The following is a 25,324-nucleotide window of genomic DNA, read 5'->3' as shown; positions in this document are numbered from 1 at the left end:
AATACCCCTAAAGATGGAAATGGGAAATCGTATCTTGCCTCAGAGCAGAGCCCCAAAGGATAGGCAGCCCCCCACAAATATTGACTGTGAGTTTAAGAGGAAATACGTACACAGGCAGAAAAAACAGAGTTTAGCAAAAGAGGCACGTCTAGCTAAATAGAAAAGGATAGGAAAGAGCTCTAAGCGGTCAGTATTAAAACACTAGAAAAATCCACAGCAGAATATACTAGATACTACATCTAACTAAAGACATAGGATGTATATCTGCATCTCCAGAGAAACCAGCATGACAGAAAAATCCAAACAAGTCTAAACACTTATCTTAGCTGAAATGACAGCAGGGCAAGTGGAGCCAGACAGAGATGCAATCCCCCCAAGATACAATGGACAACTGGCAGGGATTGATGGAACCTACAAACCTAAATACCCAATAGAGCTGCAATAAGCAGAAACACCTGCCCTGGCTATAATCCAGAGACCACTGCACTACCACTAACAACCACCGGAGGGAGCCCAAGAGCAGAATTCACAACAGATGTGGTCCCTAAAAAAAATGGTTTTGCAAATTTCGTTGTAAAAATGAGAAATCGCTGGCCAAATTTTAACCCTTATAACTTCCTATAAAAAAAAAATGTTGTTTCCAAAATTGTACTGATGTAAAGTAGAAATGGGGGAAATGTTATTTTTTAAGTATTTTGTGTGACATATCTCTTTGATTTAAGGATATAAAAATTAAAAGTTTGAAAATTGCAAAATGTTCAACATTTTTGCTATATTTCCGTTTTTTTTCAGAAATAAACACAAGGTGTATCGAAGAAATTTTACCACTATCATGAAGAGCAGTATGTAGTGTTGAGCGATACCTTCCGATATCGGGAAATATCGGATCGGATTGGATCGGACCGATACCCAAAAAATATCGGATATCGACGATTCCGATACCGGAAACCAATGGGAGTTGGTCAATGGGACACAAATATCGGAATGAAAATAAACCCTTTCTTTCCTTGTAGGTTAATTCTACATGAAGGAAAACAACTAAGAATAATGTAGAAAGTATTGGGGGAGGTGGAGGAGACATTAAAGGCATAGAGGTTTAGCCCAATCAAATGGAATAGCAGGAATTAATTTTTTTTTAAGACGTTCGGAGTCACAAAGATATTGACTATGTTAAACTTTTTTATATTTTGTCAGATATTTATGTTTCACTACTTCCATGCTCTTCACCTTCTTTTTTACTTCTCCCACACTTTCTCCTTCATCATCCTCAGCAGCAGCATCTTTTTCATCAACTTCTCCTTCACCTTATTCATCTTCTTCTTCTTCACCTTCTTCCTATTATTCTTTTTTTTTTTACATTTTTCATATTCTTCTTATTCAACTATTCTTCTTCTTCATATTCTACTTCTTCATCTTCTTCAGGGTCATCTTCTTGGTCTTCTTTGGGGTGGTCTTCAGGGTCGTCATCTTCAGGGTCATCGTCTTCTTCGGGGTGGTCTTCAGGGTCGTCATCTTTGGGGTCGTCGTCTTCTTCGGGGTGGTCTTCAGGGTCGTCGTCTTCAGGGTCATCGTCTTCTTCGGGGTGGTCTTCAGGGTCGTCGTCTTTGGGGTCGTCGTCTTCTTCGGGGTGGTCTTCAGGGTCATCGTCTTCAGGGTCGTCGTCTTCGGGGTCGTCGTCTTCTTCGGGGTGGTCTTCAGGGTCGTCTTCTTCTTCGGGGTGCTCTTCAGGGTCGTCATCTTCGGGGTTGTCTTCTTCGGGGTGGTCTTCAGGGTCGTCATCTTCATGGTCATCGTCCTCGGGGTCATCTTCTTTGCGGTGGTCTTCAGGGTCGTCATCTTCAGGGTCGTCGTCTTCGGGGTCGTCATCTTCTTCGGGGTGGTCTTCAGGGTCGTCGTCTTAGGGGTCGTCATCTTCGGGGTCATCGTCTTCTTCGGGGTGGTCTTCAGGGTCGTTGTCTTCAGGGTCGTCGTCTTCAGGGTCGTCGTCTTCGGGGTCGTCGTCTTCTTTGGGGTGGTCTTCAGGGTCGTCATCTTCAGGGTCATCGTCCTCGGGGTCGTCTTCGGGGTTGTCTTCAGGGTCGTCACCTTCAGGATCGTCATCTTCGGGTTGTCTTCTTCGGGGTGGTCATCAGGGTCGTCGTCTTCGGGGTCGTCTTCTTCAGGGTGGTCTTCAGGGTCATCTTCTTCAGGGTGGTCTTCAGGGTCGTTGTCTTCAGGGTCGTCATCTTCGGGGTCATCGTCTTCAGGGTGGTCTTCTGGGTCGTCATCTTCAGGGTCGTCTTCGGGGTCATCGTCTTCTTCGAGGTGGTCCTCAGGGTCGTTGTCTTCAGGGTCGTCATCTTCGGGGTCGTCGTCTTCTTCGGGGTGGTCTTCAGGGTCGTCGTCTTCAGGGTCGTCGTCTTCGGGGTCGTCGTCTTCCTCGGGGTGATCTTCAGGGTCGTCGTCTTCAGGGTCGTCGTCTTCGAGGTCGTCGTCATCTTCGGGGTGGTCTTCAGGGTTGTCGTCTTTAGGGTCGTCGTTAGGGAGATCCATAGTGATTACCAAAAACCATTTCAAAAAGCTTGAACTTGGAAATGTAGCAGAAGGTACAAGAAGGCTGAGGAGCTGCTGAGAACCAGCTGACAGTACTGGAACCTGGATGGGTAGCAGAAGGTACAAGAGCCAATGGAACTACCGAGGACCAGCTGATGGTACTGGAACCTGGTTACTAAGCAGGAGGTACCTGTGCAAGAAATCACTACCAAGGACCAGCAGCCGTTGGTGGAACTCGGATACCAAAAAGGAGGCACCTAATCCAAAGGCACTGCCTGGAACCAGCTGATGTTACTGGAACCCAGGGGGACATATTCAAGATTGACTTCCAAAAAACCAGCTAATGGTACTGGAACTCAGATAGGCAGCAGAAGGTACACATGAAAAAAAAGTTGCAAGGCCACGAGCCGGCCGGAGTTACCGAAACCCACAGTCTTACAGGGAGTGCTTGTCCTATTGGCACTACGGAACCAGCCTTCATTGCCAGATCCTGCAGCCCACATAGGAAGCACTGCAGGCACCATAGAGTCCGCTAACCCGACTGCAACACGACAGGACAACGTATTGGAGGCAAAGTGACGTTGACACTACCAGGAAACAGCTGGCGTGCTGGAACCAGGCTGGGCAGGAGGGAGTACCCATGCCAAAGACACTGCCGGGAAACAGCTGGTGGTGCTGGAGCCCAGGGTAAATACTACAAACAGAGTGGAGGCAGAGGCCTAATTGGAGCAAGTTTAAAATCAGTAGTAGTGTGAATGTGGACAGAGCAGGAGAAATTGCTGGACACACAGCAGGGGATCAGCTGACGTTACTGAACCCCAACAACACTGGAGCATGTGTTGACTGTGCAGATGGCACTTCTGAGCAGCAACTGGTGGCGTTGGAGCCAAGGGTAAATACTAGAAACAGAGTGGAGGCAGAGGCCTAATTGGAGCACGTTTAAAATCAGTAGTAGTGTGAATGTGGACAGAGCAGGAGAAATTGCCAGACACACAGCAGGGGATCAGCTGACGTTACTGAACCCCAATAACCCTGGAGCATGTGTTGACTTTGCAGATGGCACTTATGAGCAGCAACTGGCGGTGTTGGAGCCCAGGGTAAATACTAGAAACAGAGTGTAGGCAGAGGCCTATTTGGAGCAAGTTTAAAATCAGTAGTAGTGTGAATGTGGACAGAGCAGGAGAAATTGCCAGACACACAGCAGGGGATCAGCTGACGTTTCTGAACCCCAATAACACAGGAGCATGTGTTGACTGTGCAGATGGCACTTCTGGGCAGCAACTGGCTGTTGGAGCCCATGGGAAAATACTAGTAACAGAGTGGAGGCAGAGGCCTAATTGGAGCAAGTTTAAAATCAGTAGTAGTGTGAATGTGGACAGAGCAGGAGAAATTGCCGGACACACAGCAGGGGATCAGCTGATGTTACTGAACCCCAATAACACTGGAGCATGTGTTGACTGTGCAGTCAGCACTTCTGAGCAGCAACTGGCAGTGTTGGAGCCCAGTGTAAATTCTAGAAACAGAGTGGAGGCAGTGGCCTAATTGGAGCAAGTTTAAAATCAGTAGTAGTTAGTGTTGAGCGATACTGTCCGATACTTGAAAGTATCGGTATCGGAAAGTATCGGCCGATACCGGCAAAGTATCGGATCTAATCCGATACCGATACCCGATACCAATACAAGTCAATGGAACACCAAGTATCGGACGGTATCCTGTATGGTTCCCAGGGTCTGAAGGAGAGGAAACTCTCCTTCAGGCCCTGGGATCCATATCAATGTGTAAAATAAAGAATTAAAATAAAAAATAGGGATATACTCACCCTCTGACGCAGCCTGGACTTTACCGCCGTAACCGGGAGCCGTTGTACCTAAGAATGCGCGCTTGAAGGGCCTTAGATGAGGTCACTGCACTCTGATTGGTCCGTAGCGGTCGCGTGACCGCTACGCGACCAATCACAAAGCAGTAAGACGTCACCTAAGGTCTTTCAAGCGCTTGAAATACCTTAGAAGACGTCCGCAGCTTCTGATTGGTCGCGTAGCGGTCGCGTGACCGCTACGCGACCAATCACAAAGCAGTGACGTCTTCTAAGGTATTTCAAGCGCTTGAAAGACCTTAGGTGACGTCACTGCTTTGTGATTGGTCGCGTAGCGGTCACGCGACCGCTACGGACCAATCAGAGCCCAGTGACCTCATCTAAGGCCCTTCAAGCGCGCATTCTTAGGTACAACGGCTCCCGGTTACGGCAGTAAAGTCCAGGAGCCGCCGGAGAGGTGAGTATATCCCTATTTTTTATTTTAATTCTTTATTTTACACATTGATATTAATCCCGATACCGATTCCCGATACCACAAAAGTATCGGATCTCGGTATCGGAATTCCGATACCCGCAAGTATCGGCCGATACCCGATACTTGCGGTATCGGAATGCTCAACACTAGTAGTAGTATGAATGTGGATAGAGAAGGAGAAATTGCTGGACACACATAGCAGGGGATCAGCTGACGTTACTGAACCCCAATAACCCTGGAGCATGTGTTGACTGTGCAGATGGCACTTCTGAGCAGCAACTGGCGGTGTTGGAGCCCAGTGTAAATAATAGAAACAGAGTGGAGGCAGAGGCCTAATTGGAGCAAGTTTAAAATCAGTAGTAGTGTGAATGTGGACAGAGCAGGAGAAATTGTGGACACACAGCAGGGGATCAGCTGACGTTACTGAACCCCAATAACACAGGTGCAAGTGTAGACTGTGCAGACGGCACTTCTGAGCAGCAACTGGCGGTTTTGGAGCCCAGGGTAAATACAAGAATTAGAATGGAGGCATAGGCCTAATTGGAGCAAGTTTAAAATCAGTAGTAGTGTGAATGTGGACAGAGCAGGAGAAATTGCCGGACACACATAGGAGGGGATCAGCTGACGTTACTGAACCCCAATAACCCTGGAGCATGTGTTGACTGTGCAGATGGCACTTCTGAGCAGCAACTGGCGGTGTTGGAGCCCAGGGTAAATACTAGAAACAGAGTGGAGGCAGAAGCCTAATTGGAGCAAGTTTAAAATCAGTAGTAGTGTGAATGTGGACAGAGCAGGAGAAATTGCTGGACACACAGCAGGGGATCAGCTGATGTTACTGAACCCCAATAACACAGGAGCAAGTGTTGACTGTGCAGACAGCACTTCTGAGCAGCAACTGGCGGTGTTGGAGCCCAGGGATTACAGTTCAGGTGGTAGAAACATGAACACAACAGGAGACCTGGATACTGTTGCCAACCAAATATTTTATCTGGAAGAGGAGTGGCAAATTCCTGCGTTATCGGAGGATAGTCGCATGTGACGGTCTGTTAGTACACCACCTGCGGCACTAAAGACGCATTCCGATAATACACTAGCAGCAGGGCAAGCCAGCACCTCCAATGCATACTGGCTAAGCTCTAGCCATGTATCCAGCTTAGAGACCCAAAACGTGAAGGGGGAAGAGCCGTCTGGGAGTACACTGAGAGGGCAAGACATGTAGTCTGTCGGAAACGTTGCCTCCTGCTGACTGGAGCCGTCTGTGATGGTGTAGACATTTGCGGCGGGGACACAAAACTTTGCCACATTTGGGCCATACTGGTCTTGCCTTTTGCTGAGGCGCTGCTTCTGCTCCCTCTTTGTGCAGAGCTTCCTCCACTGCCTCGACGCACTGAGCTGCTTTGTAAAGCACTAGCAGCACTGCTCTCGGATGGAATGGAGAACATGATGGAATGCACCAGTGCGTCTTGGTACTCCCGCATTTTCCGCTCCCGGTTCAACGGTGTTCTGAGGCTTTGTAAGTTGTCCCAGTAATGAGGATCTAGGAGGGTGTTCACCCAATAATCAGCCGTGTTGAGAATGTGGGCGATGCGGCGGTCGTTTCTCAGGCACTGCAGCATGAAATCAACCATGTGCTGCAGACTGCCAACTGGCCAAGAAACGCTGTCCCCTGCTTGAGGCGTGATCTCTGCCTGCTCTGCATCACCCCACCCTCGCTCTACATACTGACTACTAGAGCATTGTGTACCTCCCTCCTCTGGACAGATATCTTCCTCCTCCATTGACTCCTCCTCATCCTCCTCACAAAGTGTCCCCTGCCTAGGCCTTTGTGAGGAACCATGTTGCGCAGACTGTCCAGAAGCAGATGGCATTTGTGACTCCTCATCCTCCACCTCTTCCAAAACCTCCTCCCTTAGTGCTTGCAGTGTTTTTTCAAGCAGCCAGATAAGGGGGATAGTCATGCTGACTAGTGCATCATCTGCACTCGCCATCCGCGTGGAATCATCGAAGGCACGCAAAACATGGCAGATGTCCTTCATAGAGGCCCAATCAGTGGTGGTGAAGTGTGAACAGCGCACAGTGTGACTTGTTTGCGCCTGATGCAGCTGGTACTCCATTACTGCTGCCTGCTGTTCACACAACCTCTCCAACATATGTAACGTTGAATTCCACCTGGTGGGTAGTGTTATGACCCCAATGGCAGAGGGTCTCAGAAGTAATTACCAAGTCTGCAAACACAAAAAAACAGCTCATAGGACAGTGGTAACTGGGCTGACCGTATAACTAATCCTAGCACCACAAATAGCAGCAGCCGGGGAACGTGCCTACGTTGGTTCTAGACGTCTCGCGCCAGCCGGAGAACTAACTAACCCTAGAAGGGAAAAGATAGACCTTTCTTGCCTCCAGAGAAAAGACCCCAAAAGTTGGATACAAGCCCCCAACAAATAATAATGGTGAGGTAAGAAGAAAAGACAAACGTAAGAATGAACTAGATATTTAGCAAAGAGAGGCCCACTGACTAATAGCACAATATAGTAAGATGACTTATACGGTCAGCAAAAACCCTATCAAAATTTCCACGCTGGATATACAAGAACCCCCGAACCGTCTAACGGCCCGGGGGGAGGATACCAGCCCCCTAGAGCTTCCAGCAAAATCAGGAATCACATTTAGTACAAGCTGGACAAATAAATAAGAGCAATGCAAATAACCAAAAAACAAGGAAGCAGGACTTAGCTTAATTTTGCAAGAACCACGACCAGCAGACAGGAGCAAACAGAAAGGAACTGATTACAACGATGCCAGGCACCAGACTGAGAATTCAGGAAGTTTATATAGCAACACCCCTGGACTAACGACCCAGGTGGGTGCCAAACTAGGGAAAGACAATCCCAGAGTCATATCACTAGTGACCACAAGAGGGAGCCAAAAAAGTCTAATTCACAACAGTACCCCCCCTTTAAGGAGGGGTCACCGAACCCTCACCAAGACCACCAGGGCTGTTGTGAAATTGGATTTTGGGCTCCCCCGGTGGCCACTGGTGGAATTGAACTGGTGTGCATCATCCTCTCTGTTCACCTGTTTCCATCAGGATGTGGGAGTCGCTATTTAGCCTTGCTCCTCTGTCACTTCCATGCCGGTCAACATTGTAATCAGAAGCCTTTCTGTGCATGTTCCTGCTGCTAGACAACTCCCAGCTAAGTTGGACTTTGGTCCTTGTTTGTTTTTGCATTCTGTTCCAGTTCACAGCTGTAGTTTCGTTTCTGTGTCTGGAAAGCTCTTGTGATCTGAAATTGCCACTGTGATGTTATGAGTTAATACTAGAGTCTTAAAGTAATTTCAGGATGGTATTTTGATAGGGTTTTCAGCTGACCATGAAAGTGCCCTTTCTGTCTTCCTGCTATCTAGTGAGCGGACCTCAATTTTGCTAAACCTATTTTCATACTACGTTTGTCATTTCATCTAAAATCACCGCCAATATTTGTGGGGGCCTCTGTCTGCCTTTCGGGGAAATTTCTCTAGAGGTGAGCCAGGACTGTATTTTCCTCTGCCAGGATTAGTTAGTCCTCCGGCCGGCGCTGGGCGTCTAGGGATAAAACGCAGGCTACGCTACCCAGCTACTGTTAGTTGTGCGGCAGGTTTAGTTCATGGTCAGTTTAGTTTCCATCCTTCCAAGAGCTAGTTCTTATGTTTGCTGGGCTATGTTCTCTTGCCATTGAGAACCATAACACAGGGCGATCAGGATGAGCAGCGTGAAAGGCACGAACTAAATCGGCTGCATGCACATCAGAGGCAACCACCCAGGAATCATTCTCCTGACCATAGCCCTTCCACTTGACCAGATACTGAAGCCTCCGCCTGGAGAGACGAGAATCCAAGATCTTCTCCACCACGTACTCCAACTCGCCCTCAACCAACACCGGAGCAGGAGGCTCAACAGAAGGAACCACAGGTACAACGTACCGCCGCAACAAAGACCTATGGAACACGTTGTGAATGGCAAACGACACAGGAAGATCCAAGCGAAAGGACACGGGATTAAGGATTTCCAATATCTTGTAAGGACCGATGAAGCGAGGCTTAAATTTAGGAGAGGAGACCTTCATAGGAACAAATCGAGAAGACAGCCATACCAAATCCCCAACACGAAGTCGGGGACCCACACCGCGGCGGCGGTTGGCAAAACGCTGAGCCTTCTCCTGTGACAACTTTAAGTTGTCCACCACATGATTCCAAATCTGCTGCAACCTATCCACCACAGAATCTACCCCAGGACAGTCAGAAGGCTCCACATGTCCCGAGGAAAAACGAGGATGGAAACCAGAGTTGCAGAAAAATGGCGAAACCAAAGTAGCGGAACTAGCCCGATTATTAAGGGCAAACTCAGCCAACGGCAAGAAGGTCACCCAATCATCCTGATCTGCAGAAACAAAACACCTCAAATAAGCCTCCAGAGTCTGATTAGTTCGCTCCATTTGTCCATTAGTCTGAGGATGAAAGGCAGACGAAAACGACAAATCAATGCCCATCTTAGCTCAGAAGGATCGCCAGAACCTGGAAACAAACTGGGATCCTCTGTCAGACACGATATTCTCAGGAATGCCGTGTAAACGAACCACATTCTGAAAGAACAAAGGAACCAGATCAGAAGAGGAAGGCAGCTTAGGCAAAGATACCAAATGGACCATCTTGGAAAAGCGATCACATACCACCCAGATGACAGACATGCCCTGAGACACCGGAAGATCTGAAATGAAATCCATGGAAATGTGTGTCCAAGGCCTCTTCGGGACAGGCAAGGGCAAGAGCAACCCGCTGCCACGAGAACAGCAAGGCTTAGCTCGAGCACAAGTCCCACAGGACTGCACAAATGACCGCACATCCCGTGACAAAGAAGGCCACCAAAAGGACCTAGCCACCAAATCTCTGGTGCCAAAAATTCCCGGATGCCCTGCCAACACCGAGGAATGAACCTCGGAAATGACTCTGCTGGTCCACTTATCAGGAACAAACAGTCTGTCAGGTGGACAAGAGTCAGGTCTACCAGCCTGAAATCTCTGCAACACACGTCGCAAATCCGGAGAAATGGCTGACAAGATTACTCCCTCTTTAAGAATACCAACAGGTTCTGCGACTCCAGGAGAGTCAGGCACAAAGCTCCTTGAAAGAGCATCAGCCTTCACATTCTTTGAACCTGGTAAATACGAGACCACAAAGTCAAAACGGGAGAAAAACAATGACCAACGGGCCTGTCTAGGATTCAGGCGATTAGCAGACTCGAGATACATCAGATTTTTGTGATCAGTCAAGACCACCACACGATGCTTAGCACCCTCGAGCCAATGACGCCACTCCTCAATTGCCCACTTCATGGCCAACAACTCCCGATTGCCAACATCATAATTCCGCTCAGCAGGCGAAAACTTCCTAGAGAAAAAAGCACATGGTCTCATTACAGAGCAACCAGGGCCTCTCTGCGACAAAACGGCCCCTGCCCCAATCTCAGAAGCATCCACTTCAACCTGAAAGGGAAGTGAGACATCAGGCTGGCACAAAACAGGCGCCGAAGTAAACCGGCGCTTCAACTCTTGGAAAGCTTCCACGGCTGCAGGAGCCCAGTTAGCAACATCAGAACCTTTCTTGGTCATATCCGTCAAAGGTTTAACAACGCTAGAAAAATTAGCGATAAAACGACGGTAGAAGTTAGCAAAACCCAAGAACTTCTGAAGACTCTTAACTGACGTGGGTTGAGTCCAATCATGAATAGCTCGGACCTTGACTGGGTCCATCTCCACCGCAGAAGGGGAAAAAATAAAACCCAAAAAGGGAACCTTCTGTACTCCAAAGAGACACTTTGAGCCCTTAACAAACAAAGCATTCTCACGCAAAACCTGAAACACCATCCTGATCTGCTCTACATGCGAGTCCCAATCATCAGAAAAAAACAGAATATCATCCAGATAAACAATCATAAATTTATCCAGATACTTCCGGAAAATATCATGCATAAAGGACTGAAACACTGAAGGAGCATTAGAGAGCCCAAAAGGCATCACCAAGTACTCAAAATGACCTTCGGGCGTATTAAATGCAGTTTTCCATTCATCTCCTTGCTTAATGCGCACAAGGTTGTACGCACCACGAAGATCTATCTTGGTGAACCACTTGGCACCTTTAATCCGGGCAAACAAGTCCGACAACAGAGGCAAAGGATACTGAAATTTAACAGTGATTTTATTCAGAAGCCGATAGTCAATACAAGGTCTCAAAGATCCGTCCTTCTTGGCCACAAAAAAGAATCCCGCACCAAGAGGGGAAGAGGATGGACGGATATGCCCCTTCTCCAGAGATTCCTTGATATACGAACGCATTGCGGTATGCTCAGGTACAGACAGATTAAATAATCTTCCCTTAGGAAATTTACTACCTGGAATCAAATCTATAGCGCAGTCACAGTCCCTATGAGGAGGGAGAGCACTGGACCTGGACTCGCTGAATACATCCTGATAATCAGACAAATACTCAGGAACTTCCGAAGGAGTAGAGGAAGCAATGGACACCGGGGGGGAATCACCATGAATTCCCTGACAGCCCCAACTTGACACAGACATTGCCTTCCAATCCAAGACTGGATTATGGGTCTGTAACCATGGCAGACCCAAAACGACCAAATCATGCATTTTATGCAGCACAAGAAAACGAATCACCTCCCGATGTTCAGGAGTCATGCACATGGTTACCTGTGTCCAAAACTGCGGTTTATTTTCCGCCAATGGCGTAGCATCAATACCTCTAAGAGGGATAGGATTTACCAACGGCTCAAGAACAAAACCACAGCGCTTGGCAAATGACAGATCCATAAGACTCAGGGCAGCACCTGAATCCACAAACGCCATAACAGGGTAGGAGGACAATGAGCAAATTAAAGTCACAGACAAAATAAATTTAGGTTGCAAATTACCAATGGCGACAGGACTAACAATTAGAATTTTACTAAATGATAACCCCAAATTAGTATTTAATAGAGAACCAAACAAGAACTAATTTTAAACAATATCTTTATTTAAACGTATTTAGGATAAACATACCAACACAACCCCTTAAAAAACCCTTCTGTATAAGACAGGGTTAACTATCTGGTCTGCATATATACGGGCAGAGGGATGGGGTACCTATCTGAGATCTAAACCTACACGTCCCTGTGGTGCCCCCTACCTAACTGCGGAGGTTGGCACCCTCTTGAACGCAATATGGCGCCCCCGCTCCTCGACGGCTGACCCTCAATGCCCTATGGGTCCCTAGTGCACAGTGCGTTGTGGATACCTCACACCTGCCCACTCCTAGGGCCAAATATTGTAGACAGTTACCAGATATGATATTTCCACCAAATAACACAATGACAGATAAACTCACTGCCTCTCAAGGCTCAATCAAATACACATGACACACTTAGCCGTCTGTTCTAAGCCTCCTTCACTGGCTATCGCACCCTTAAGCGTCCCTATCAACTCTGCCCTGCCTCACAGCGGAGGTTGGCACCCTCTTGATCGCAAAATGGCGCCCCCGCTCCTCGGCGGCTGTCCCCAGGATACCCTAAACAGGTCCCTAAAGATAATTGGGCCCGCTGAGGGGAAAGTGCCTATGGGGCTGTGCTGGTGGACTACAATATAAGCATTAAATCATCATATCAGCAGGAGATACATAGTGAATCAGAACATGCTATATGTCAACTCTGTTATTAAATTATTCACACAAGGCCAAGAGAGATGCAGTCTTATCTATGTACTAAAGACACATATATACAGTAATATCATTGTTATTTTAGAATATATATATGGTGAAAAAATCAAAATAATAATAGTTAAAAATCTGTTGCACTTATCTGTGCCCAGATCTCGCCTCTACGCGTTTCCCCCCCATGATATGGTTCCTCAGGAGGCACATGGGAAAAAAACCGTGTGTGACCACATCGGTGATATGCTGTGCCTGGTTGCAGGTTCAGGGATAACACTGATACAGACGTACTTATATACCTCACATATAGCTCCCGCCCACACGGCGGTACTGAGGGGGTTAAATCATACCTCCAGTTTATGAACTGATGTGCTGATAGTAGCGCAAGTGTCCAATAATTGCCCCCAAATCGTCTTCTTACATTACACATGGTGGCTGCCATTATTCCTATGGCATTATCAGCGTGCCCGAACTGCGCATGCGCCGTTTTCAGACCCTAGAGGTCCGTTGTATTCCTTCACACTGCGCAGGCGCTCCGGGAGGACTCCATTTTGTTGTGGATCACATCTCCCTTATAGGACACACTATGATCGTTGCGACTTATACCGACACCATTCTATGGACCCCCACAGAGGATACAGTGTACCACATATACGGGGGTGGGAATTAGCATGTTGCATCCAAATTAACATCTAATTTCTAATGTGTGCAGTCACCCCAAGTTCATATCATCACATAATAGTCATGTATCAAATCCACCCCTCTAAGATACCAGCTCATCTATAAATATAAACACTAGGGAATGGTACTAGAAATACCAAATCCCACAGTATAGGGTCCTTCTGAATCTACCACTCTGCACGTGGACCACTTCACATGTAACTTGGAAGCCTTTGTGGTCATGGCTGTGCAGCTCCATGCAGTAAAGAACCCTTCCCCCGCCTGCAATAATTTTATCCTTACATCCATAACTAGCGAAAAATCGGAGTTACGTTCTTGGGTAACCCCCCATTATTATACACTGCGAACCATCTAATAGGTCCACATAGCCTCCCTAATCATGTCGGGGAACCGGGGAAGCCTGGATCTATGCAGACAGTTCACACGAAGCAGCTATAGGTTAATCGCTCATTGAGTCCCCTAGGGACAACTGACTCCATTCTGAATATCCACTGGGTCTCTTTTTGTAAGATGACCCTATCCCAGTCACCCCTTCTCCCATTTTGCTTCACCACCTCCAGGACACAAAAAGAGAGTGTCCTATTTTCTCCCTGATGAAATTCCCAGATGTGACGTGCTATGGGGGTGTCCCTGCAGTTCTTAATGTCACCCAAATGTTCCCCAATTCTCCTCCTCAGCTCTCTCTTGGTCTTTCCTATGTAATTTTTTGGACAGCCACACGTGGCCATATAGACTACACCCGTGGTCTTGCAGTTAGAGAAGTCCCTGCAAAAGAACTGCTTGCCATTAGATGCACTAACAAAGTTCCTGCAGGGACTTATGAAATCACAAAACGAGCAATTGCCACACCTAAACGTGCCGTTTGGCCGTCTGTCAAGCCAGGTTCCCACTTGCTTTCCTCTTTTGTAGTGGCTGTGTACAAGCCTATCTTTCAGAGAGCGACCTTTACGGAAGGTAATCTGGGGTCTATTTGGAATGACATCTGTCAGGGTTTCGTCCATCCGTAGAATGCTCCAATGTCTCTTGAGGATATTGAACACCCGATTAGTTTGGTTATCATAGGTTCCAATAATCCTCAGAGCATTCTCGGTTTCTCTTTCTCTGATGGTATTCAAGAGGGACCGTCTGTCCCTTCCCATAGCATTCTGAAAGGCTGGATCCAGAACCTCATCTGGGTAGCCTCGATCCCGGAATCTCTCTCTCAAATCGTAGGCCTGTGCCCTGAAGGTGGCAGGATTTGAGCAGTTCCTCCGAGCCCTGAGGTACTGACCCCGGGGGATGCCCCTCTTCAGGGGAACCGGATGATGGCTCTCCCACCGAAGAAGGGCATTAGTAGCAGTCGGTTTGCGGAACAGTCTTGTTTCTAGAGTACTATTGGCACCAATGGTAATTTTTACATCAAGGAAGGCCAGTTCACATGTATTACTCTCCGAGGTGAATCTTAAGCCAACCCTGTTGTTATTCAACTCTTGCACAAAACCATCAAATTCCGTTTGTGTACCACTCCATACGACCAGGACATCGTCTATATAATGGTACCACGCCAATATCTTGTTGTTCCACCATCCCTCAATTTCGGGGAACACTACGGTTTCCTCCCACCAGCCCAGGAGGAGGTTTGCATACGAGGGTGCACAGGAACAACCCATCGCGGTCCCCCTGAGCTGGTGGAAGTACTTACCGTCAAAAAGAAAATAGTTGTGGGTTAAGACAAATTTCATCAATTCTACCACAAACTTGTTATGTTCCTCAAAATAGATGGCCCTTGTTTTCAAATAATATTCTAATGCTCTAAGGCCCTCTGTGTGTGGAATGCTACTATACAGGGCCTCTACGTCGATCGAGCCCAAGATGGTACCCTGTTCCACCACAATGCCATCTATCTTTTGGAGTAGATCCGACGTGTCCCGGACATAGGAGGGTAAAGATGTTACAAACGGACGTAGGATGTTATCCACATAGATGCCAACGTTCTGACTCAATGAGCCAACACCCGAGACTATGGGGCGTCCCCTTAGGGGCGAGAGACCCTTGTGAACCTTAGGGAGAGCGTAAAAAGTAGGGATCATGGGAGTGCGGGGAACCAGGAATTTGTGTTCATTATGGGAAATCAACCTGTCGCTTAAGCCTGTATCCAGGATAGAAACCAACAGACTGGTGTACTCGTCAGTAGGGTCATTTGTAAGTCTACCATACGTCCCCTTATCATCAAGGATCCGATTGCACATCCCTACATACATTCGGTGGTCGAGGATGACCAAATTGCCGCCCTTGTCAGATGGCTTAATAATAATTTGGTCATTTTTCTCCAACATCTCCAAAGCCTCCCATTCCTTGCTACTCAAATTTTGCGATGAATTACCATTTTTCCGGCAAACTTTTTTAAGGTCGTCCTCGACCACCTTTAAGAACATATCAATATTGGCATAATCACCAGGGGGGGGCATCCTGTTGCTCTTTAGCTTTAGGTTAGTATGTGGACCCAAACCCTCCTCCCTCTCATTATCCTCCAAAAGACCCGTCAGGATATTAACTCCTTCCAGATCCTCTTCGGATATGCCAAGTTCTGTACATTGTTGTCTATTGTGCAAACAAAAAATTTTTTTCCATTTTAACTTACGACAATAAAGGTTTAGATCTTTCACCCATGAAAAGGTGTTGAACAGAGTCGTTGGGACAAACGTTAGTCCCTTTTTAAGTACACTTATCTCATCAGACGACAGGGCATGACTACTGAGATTCAAAATTTGATTATCATCATAACCCATTTTTACATTCGTTTCCTCAAATCGTACCCCCCAGGGGGTCTCTGTTCTAAAAAAGAAGCAGAAGAAGAAGAGGAGGGCATAGAGGCAGCTGAAGATGAAGACGATATCATTTGTGCTAGGGTTCTTTGGGGTACCCCAAACCCACCAGTTCCATTTGTTGGACCACCATAACCTTGGTCTTGATCCCTGCCCCCTTGATATCTGCTTTTGTAATTTTTCGATTTCTGCCATCTTCCTTTTCCTCTATGTGACGAAAAAAACCCTCTCCCTCTTTGTCTCCAAAAGCCACCTGCTCTCTCTGTGTCCGAGCCTTCTGCCTCTGAGGAAGATATCTCTGAGGTAGTGTCCACACCCCCTGTAAAATTATATGCCCTGTTGGTTCTGAACTCCTCGGAATCCCGCATAAATTGTGTATGCTTCCGATTTTTTAACTGGTTCTGATACCGCTCCACTGATATGTGTAGAGTATTCTCTTTTTTATTGAATTCTGGGTCTGACTTGAACTGTAAGGTTTTTTCTATTAGTTCATTAAGTTGTTTAGAGGTAGTCTCCAGAATCTTTTTCTCCTCCTCTAACAGCAATCTCATAAACCTAACAGATGAGGCTGTGGACTCCTCCTGCCAAGCTTTAAGTAGACAGGGATTATTCACTCTTGGTGATGGAAAGATGTTTATCCGTAGTCCTTTTGGAACAATGTTATTTTTAATATAGTTCTCTAAGGCTTTTGTTTCCCACAGAGATTTAAGATACCTCTTATAACACCCAGTAAGTTCCTTAAAGATGGAATATATAGATGGATTGGAGTCAGTACCCGTGTACCCCGCGTCAACTGAAAACACACGATCCGCTTCACTAACCCAAGCTTCAGAACAGATAGGCCCCGACAAGAATCCGGCCATATTACAAAAAATCAATTAGAATTTTACTAAATGATAACCCCAAATTAGTATTTAATAGAGAACCAAACAAGAACTAATTTTAAACAATATCTTTATTTAAACGTATTTAGGATAAACATACCAACACAACCCCTTAAAAAACCCTTCTGTATAAGACAGGGTTAACTATCTGGTCTGCATATATACGGGCAGAGGGATGGGGTACCTATCTGAGATCTAAACCTACACGTCCCTGTGGTGCCCCCTACCTAACTGCGGAGGTTGGCACCCTCTTGAACGCAATATGGCGCCCCCGCTCCTCGACGGCTGACCCTCAATGCCCTATGGGTCCCTAGTGCACAGTGCGTTGTGGATACCTCACACCTGCCCACTCCTAGGGCCAAATATTGTAGACAGTTACCAGATATGATATTTCCACCAAATAACACAATGACAGATAAACTCACTGCCTCTCAAGGCTCAATCAAATACACATGACACACTTAGCCGTCTGTTCTAAGCCTCCTTCACTGGCTATCGCACCCTTAAGCGTCCCTATCAACTCTGCCCTGCCTCACAGCGGAGGTTGGCACCCTCTTGATCGCAAAATGGCGCCCCCGCTCCTCGGCGGCTGTCCCCAGGATACCCTAAACAGGTCCCTAAAGATAATTGGGCCCGCTGAGGGGAAAGTGCCTATGGGGCTGTGCTGGTGGACTACAATATAAGCATTAAATCATCATATCAGCAGGAGATACATAGTGAATCAGAACATGCTATATGTCAACTCTGTTATTAAATTATTCACACAAGGCCAAGAGAGATGCAGTCTTATCTATGTACTAAAGACACATATATACAGTAATATCATTGTTATTTTAGAATATATATATGGTGAAAAAATCAAAATAATAATAGTTAAAAATCTGTTGCACTTATCTGTGCCCAGATCTCGCCTCTACGCGTTTCCCCCCCATGATATGGTTCCTCAGGAGGCACATGGGAAAAAAACCGTGTGTGACCACATCGGTGATATGCTGTGCCTGGTTGCAGGTGCAGGGATAACACTGATACAGACGTACTTATATACCTCACATATAGCTCCCGCCCACACGGCGGTACTGAGGGGGTTAAATCATACCTCCAGTTTATGAACTGATGTGCTGATAGTAGCGCAAGTGTCCAATAATTGCCCCCAAATCGTCTTCTTACATTACACATGGTGGCTGCCATTATTCCTATGGCATTATCAGCGTGCCCGAACTGCGCATGCGCCGTTTTCAGACCCTAGAGGTCCGTTGTATTCCTTCACACTGCGCAGGCGCTCCGGGAGGACTCCATTTTGTTGTGGATCACATCTCCCTTATAGGACACACTATGATCGTTGCGACTTATACCGACACCATTCTATGGACCCCCACAGAGGATACAGTGTACCACATATACGGGGGTGGGAATTAGCATGTTGCATCCAAATTAACATCTAATTTCTAATGTGTGCAGTCACCCCAAGTTCATATCATCACATAATAGTCATGTATCAAATCCACCCCTCTAAGATACCAGCTCATCTATAAATATAAACACTAGGGAATGGTACTAGAAATACCAAATCCCACAGTATAGGGTCCTTCTGAATCTACCACTCTGCACGTGGACCACTTCACATGTAACTTGGAAGCCTTTGTGGTCATGGCTGTGCAGCTCCATGCAGTAAAGAACCCTTCCCCCGCCTGCAATAATTTTATCCTTACATCCATAACTAGCGAAAAATCGGAGTTACGTTCTTGGGTAACCCCCCATTATTATACACTGCGAACCATCTAATAGGTCCACATAGCCTCCCTAATCATGTCGGGGAACCGGGGAAGCCTGGATCTATGCAGACAGTTCACACGAAGCAGCTATAGGTTAATCGCTCATTGAGTCCCCTAGGGACAACTGACTCCATTCTGAATATCCACTGGGTCTCTTTTTGTAAGATGACCCTATCCCAGTCACCCCTTCTCCCATTTTGCTTCACCACCTCCAGGACACAAAAAGAGAGTGTCCTATTTTCTCCCTGATGAAATTCCCAGATGTGACGTGCTATGGGGGTGTCCCTGCAGTTCTTAATGTCACCCAAATGTTCCCCAATTCTCCTCCTCAGCTCTCTCTTGGTCTTTCCTATGTAATTTTTTGGACAGCCACACGTGGCCATATAGACTACACCCGTGGTCTTGCAGTTAGAGAAGTCCCTGCAAAAGAACTGCTTGCCATTAGATGCACTAACAAAGTTCCTGCAGGGACTTATGAAATCACAAAACGAGCAATTGCCACACCTAAACGTGCCGTTTGGCCGTCTGTCAAGCCAGGTTCCCACTTGCTTTCCTCTTTTGTAGTGGCTGTGTACAAGCCTATCTTTCAGAGAGCGACCTTTACGGAAGGTAATCTGGGGTCTATTTGGAATGACATCTGTCAGGGTTTCGTCCATCCGTAGAATGCTCCAATGTCTCTTGAGGATATTGAACACCCGATTAGTTTGGTTATCATAGGTTCCAATAATCCTCAGAGCATTCTCGGTTTCTCTTTCTCTGATGGTATTCAAGAGGGACCGTCTGTCCCTTCCCATAGCATTCTGAAAGGCTGGATCCAGAACCTCATCTGGGTAGCCTCGATCCCGGAATCTCTCTCTCAAATCGTAGGCCTGTGCCCTGAAGGTGGCAGGATTTGAGCAGTTCCTCCGAGCCCTGAGGTACTGACCCCGGGGGATGCCCCTCTTCAGGGGAACCGGATGATGGCTCTCCCACCGAAGAAGGGCATTAGTAGCAGTCGGTTTGCGGAACAGTCTTGTTTCTAGAGTACCATTGGCACCAATGGTAATTTTTACATCAAGGAAGGCCAGTTCACATGTATTACTCTCCGAGGTGAATCTTAAGCCAACCCTGTTGTTATTCAACTCTTGCACAAAACCATCAAATTCCGTTTGTGTACCACTCCATACGACCAGGACATCGTCTATATAATGGTACCACGCCAATATCTTGTTGTTCCACCATCCCTCAATTTCGGGGAACACTACGGTTTCCTCCCACCAGCCCAGGAGGAGGTTTGCATACGAGGGTGCACAGGAACAACCCATCGCGGTCCCCCTGAGCTGGTGGAAGTACTTACCGTCAAAAAGAAAATAGTTGTGGGTTAAGACAAATTTCATCAATTCTACCACAAACTTATGTTCCTCAAAATAGATGGCCCTTGTTTTCAAATAATATTCTAATGCTCTAAGGCCCTCTGTGTGTGGAATGCTACTATACAGGGCCTCTACGTCGATCGAGCCCAAGATGGTACCCTGTTCCACCACAATGCCATCTATCTTTTGGAGTAGATCCGACGTGTCCCGGACATAGGAGGGTAAAGATGTTACAAACGGACGTAGGATGTTATCCACATAGATGCCAACGTTCTGACTCAATGAGCCAACACCCGAGACTATGGGGCGTCCCCTTAGGGGCGAGAGACCCTTGTGAACCTTAGGGAGAGCGTAAAAAGTAGGGATCATGGGAGTGCGGGGAACCAGGAATTTGTGTTCATTATGGGAAATCAACCTGTCGCTTAAGCCTGTATCCAGGATAGAAACCAACAGACTGGTGTACTCGTCAGTAGGGTCATTTGTAAGTCTACCATACGTCCCCTTATCATCAAGGATCCGATTGCACATCCCTACATACATTCGGTGGTCGAGGATGACCAAATTGCCGCCCTTGTCAGATGGCTTAATAATAATTTGGTCATTTTTCTCCAACATCTCCAAAGCCTCCCATTCCTTGCTACTCAAATTTTGCGATGAATTACCATTTTTCCGGCAAACTTTTTTAAGGTCATCCTCGACCACCTTTAAGAACATATCAATATTGGCATAATCACCAGGGGGGGGCATCCTGTTGCTCTTTAGCTTTAGGTTAGTATGTGGACCCAAACCCTCCTCCCTCTCATTATCCTCCAAAAGACCCGTCAGGATATTAACTCCTTCCAGATCCTCTTCGGATATGCCAAGTTCTGTACATTGTTGTCTATTGTGCAAACAAAAAATTTTTTTCCATTTTAACTTACGACAATAAAGGTTTAGATCTTTCACCCATGAAAAGGTGTTGAACAGAGTCGTTGGGACAAACGTTAGTCCCTTTTTAAGTACACTTATCTCATCAGACGACAGGGCATGACTACTGAGATTCAAAATTTGATTATCATCATAACCCATTTTACATTCGTTTCCTCAAATCGTACCCCCCAGGGGGTCTCTGTTCTAAAAAAGAAGCAGAAGAAGAAGAGGAGGGCATAGAGGCAGCTGCAGATGAAGACGATATCATTTGTGCTAGGGTTCTTTGGGGTACCCCAAACCCACCAGTTCCATTTGTTGGACCACCATAACCTTGGTCTTGATCCCTGCCCCCTTGATATCTGCTTTTGTAATTTTTCGATTTCTGCCATCTTCCTTTTCCTCTATGTGACGAAAAACCCCCTCTCCCTCTTTGTCTCCAAAAGCCACCTGCTCTCTCTGTGTCCGAGCCTTCTGCCTCTGAGGAAGATATCAATGGCGACAGGACTAACAACCCTTGTTAGGCGTTTAGAGCATGCTGATATAACATGTGTAGAATCACCACAGTAAAAACACAACCCATTCTGACGTCTATGATTTTTCCGTTCATTTCTAGTCTGAATTCTACCACATTGCATTAAATCAGGTGTTTGTTCAGACAACACCACCAGAGGATTAGCGGCTTTGCGCTCCCGCAAACGCTGGTCAATTTGAATAGCCAGCGCCATGGAATCATTCAGACTTGTAGGAATGGAGAAACCCACCATCACATTCTTAATGGCTTCTGAAAGGCCATTTCTGAAATTAGCGGCCAGAGCACACTCATTCCACTGAGTAAGCACGGACCATTTCCGAAATTTTTGGCAATACACTTCAGCTTCATCCTGGCCCTGAGAAATAGCCAGCAAGGCTTTTTCTGCCTGAATTTCAAGATTGGGTTCCTCGTAAAGCAATCCGAGCGCCAGAAAAAACGCATCAATATTTGCCAATGCCGGATCTCCTGGCGCTAGCGAGAAAGCCCAATCCTGAGGGTCGCCCCGCAAAAAAGAGATAACAATTTTAACTTGCTGAGCTGAGTCTCCAGATGAACGGGGTCTCAGAGACAGAAACAATTTACAATTATTCCTGAAATTCCTAAACTTAAATCGGTCTCCAGAGAACAGTTCAGGAATAGGTATTTTAGGTTCAGACATAGGACTACTAGTAACAAAATCTTGTATGCCCTGCACACGAGCAGCAAGCTGATCTACACTTGTAATCAAGGTCTGGACATTCATGTCTGCAGCAAGCACAAGCCACTCAGAGGTAAAGGGGAGGAAGAAAGAAAAAAAAATCAGAATTTCCTTTCTTATTATCCCACTTCTGCAATGCATTAAACATTCAACTTTGGCCTGGCATACTGTTATGACCCCAATGGCAGAGGGTCTCAGAAGTAATTACCAAGTCTGCAAACACAAAAAACCAGCTCATAGGACAGTGGTAACTGGGCTGACCGTATAACTAATCCTAGCACCACAAATAGCAGCAGCCGGGGAACGTGCCTACGTTGGTTCTAGACGTCTCGCGCCAGCCGGAGAACTAACTAACCCTAGAAGGGAAAAGATAGACCTTTCTTGCCTCCAGAGAAAAGACCCCAAAAGTTGGATACAAGCCCCCAACAAATAATAACGGTGAGGTAAGAAGAAAAGACAAACGTAAGAATGAACTAGATATTTAGCAAAGAGAGGCCCACTGACTAATAGCAGAATATAGTAAGATGACTTATACGGTCAGCAAAAACCCTATCAAAATTTCCACGCTGGATATACAAGAACTGGAGGATACCAGCCCCCTAGAGCTTCCAGCAAAATCTGGAATCACATTTAGTACAAGCTGGACAAATAAATAAGAGCAATGCAAATAACCAAAAAACAAGGAAGCAGGACTTAGCTTAATTTTGCAAGAACCACGACCAGCAGACAGGAGCAAACAGAAAGGAACTGATTACAACGATGCCAGGCACCAGACTGAGAATTCAGGAAGTTTATATAGCAACACCCCTGGACTAACGACCCAGGTGAGTGCCAAACTAGGGAAAGACAATCCCAGAGTCATATCACTAGTGACCACAAGAGGGAGCCAAAAAAGTCTAATTCACAACAGGGTAGGTCATATATGATGCGATGTTCCGGAAGGCGGAATCGGCGCTGCAGAGCTACAATGCGCGATCTCGCCATGGTGGAACGCCACAAGTGAGCGCACTCTAGGCGGACCTTGTGCAGCAGTGCATCAAGATCCAGATAGTCCCTCAAAAAACTCTGCACAACCAAGTTGAGCACATGTGCAACACATGGGATGTGAGTGAGGTTGCCTAGGCCTAGACCTGCCACCAGATTTCGGCCATTGTCACACACTACCATGCCTGGCTGGAGATTCACTGGCACAAACCACACGTTGCTCTGCTGCTTGATGGCATTCCAGAGCTCCTGCGCTGTGTGGCTTCGATTCCCCAAAGAAATTAATTTCAATACAGCCTGTTGACGTTTGGCCACAGCTGTGCTCATATCGGTCTTAACAGGTAAGCGTTCACGGGTCCATGTGGAGGTAGACCCTGACGGCTCCTGCAGTGCTGATTTAGAGGAACTGGAGTATGAGGAGGAGTCAATGTGTACAGACTGGATTCCTGTAATCCTTGGAGTTGGCAGAACACATACAGTGCCACTCAAGATCTGTACCCGGCTTCACAACATTTACCCAATGGGCAGTGAGGGAAAGGTATCGTCCCTGTCCATGCTTACTGGTCCACGCATCGGTGGTCAGGTGGAACTTGCTACTGACAGCGTTTAGTAGCGCATGTTTAATTTTTCCCTCCACATGCTTTTGCAGAGCAGAGATGGCTAGCGACTGGGCACATATTGTGGGACTGCCAATGCCATGAAGTTACGGAAGGTGTCAGTCTCCACCAGCCTGAATGATAGCATTTCAAGGGACAGTAGTTTTGCAATGCCAGAATTCAGAGCCTGTGCTCGGGGGTGGTTTGCTGAGTATGGGCACCTTTTCTCCCATGCCTGTGCTACAGATGGCTGTAGACTGGCCTGGGAGTGTGAGGATGACAGGGAACGTGGTGCTGTGGGTGGAATGACACTGGGTCTCTGTACAACAGTGCCAGATGTTCTTCCATGGCGATCCTGTGAGGAAGCCGAACCAGCTGTGTGTGAGCTGGAGGAAGAGGCTACAACATGAGATGAAGAGGTGGTAGGTGGCGCTGTAGGTTGGCCTAGGTCTTCAGTGTGTCTTTGTAACTCCACCACGTGCTTGGTCGGCACATGTTTCCACATATTTGTGGTATTGAGGTTGCTGACACTTTTCCCTCTTTTCACTTTCTGATTACACAGCTTGCATTTGACAAAGCAAATGTCATCTGCAACTGTGTCAAAAAAGGACCAGGCACTGCAAGTCTTGGGAGCGCCCGTTTTGGGTTTTGGAAGATGCATGCTCCTAATGGGTGCCGAAGTGGAGGCTACAGTCAACCGAGTCTGCCCCCTCCCTCTCCCTCCTTTTTTGGCCATTCGGGGAATCTCTTCCTCAGAGCTGCTCCCACCACCTTCCTGTACCTCACGCCATGATGGGTCAAGGACCTCATCATCTACACTACCCTCTTCAAACAACTGCTTCTCCTGGGTAGTCTCGACAGCACAGTATGCACCAGAAAGTGGCACCTGAGTCTCATCATCAGATGCATACTGAGGTGTGCTGACCATAGGCACTGGCCCACCTGCCTCTTCAGATTCAGAGAGACAAAGCTGTTGCGCATCACTGCATACTACCTCTTCTTCAAATTCTAGAATGCTCCTTGGCTGGCCCCCTCTTTCCAAGCCAAGAGATTCAGAGAACAGAAGTAGAGATGGCTCCTGTCCAGGGCTCTCTGACTGCCTGGGCAATTTGGCAGGTGATGAAGAGACAGATGGGTGCTCTTCAGTGCTCAGCACCTGAGAGGATGTGGAACTAATTGAAGTCGATGCGTTAGTTGCCATCCATCTGACAACGGCTTCAATTTGGTCCTCCCGCAGAAGTGGGCTACGGCGATCTCCTACAAAGCTGCGCATAAAGGACTGTTCCCTGTTAAAACTGGGGGATGCTGAGTCACTGGTGCCCGCAGCACGCACAGAATCCCCACGTCCTCTCCCTGCAGAAACTCCACGCCCACGACCATGTGCCTTACTCCCTGCCTTCTTCATCTTGGATGACTGATAAAGATAGGCAGAAAAGTACTAAGGGCTTAGTGTGCTTATTCCTGAACAGCTGCTAACAGGTATAAGAAACACTAATTTTATAAAGTGTGGACTAGACTTTAATATGAGCTAATGTGGCCTACACAACTGTAAAGTGGAGTGT

This window comes from Ranitomeya variabilis, chromosome 4, assembly GCF_051348905.1.
Source record: "Ranitomeya variabilis isolate aRanVar5 chromosome 4, aRanVar5.hap1, whole genome shotgun sequence".
NCBI lineage: Eukaryota > Metazoa > Chordata > Amphibia > Anura > Dendrobatidae > Ranitomeya > Ranitomeya variabilis.
The sequence above is the reverse complement of the archived record's forward strand: the minus strand, read 5'-3'. Positions refer to the sequence as shown.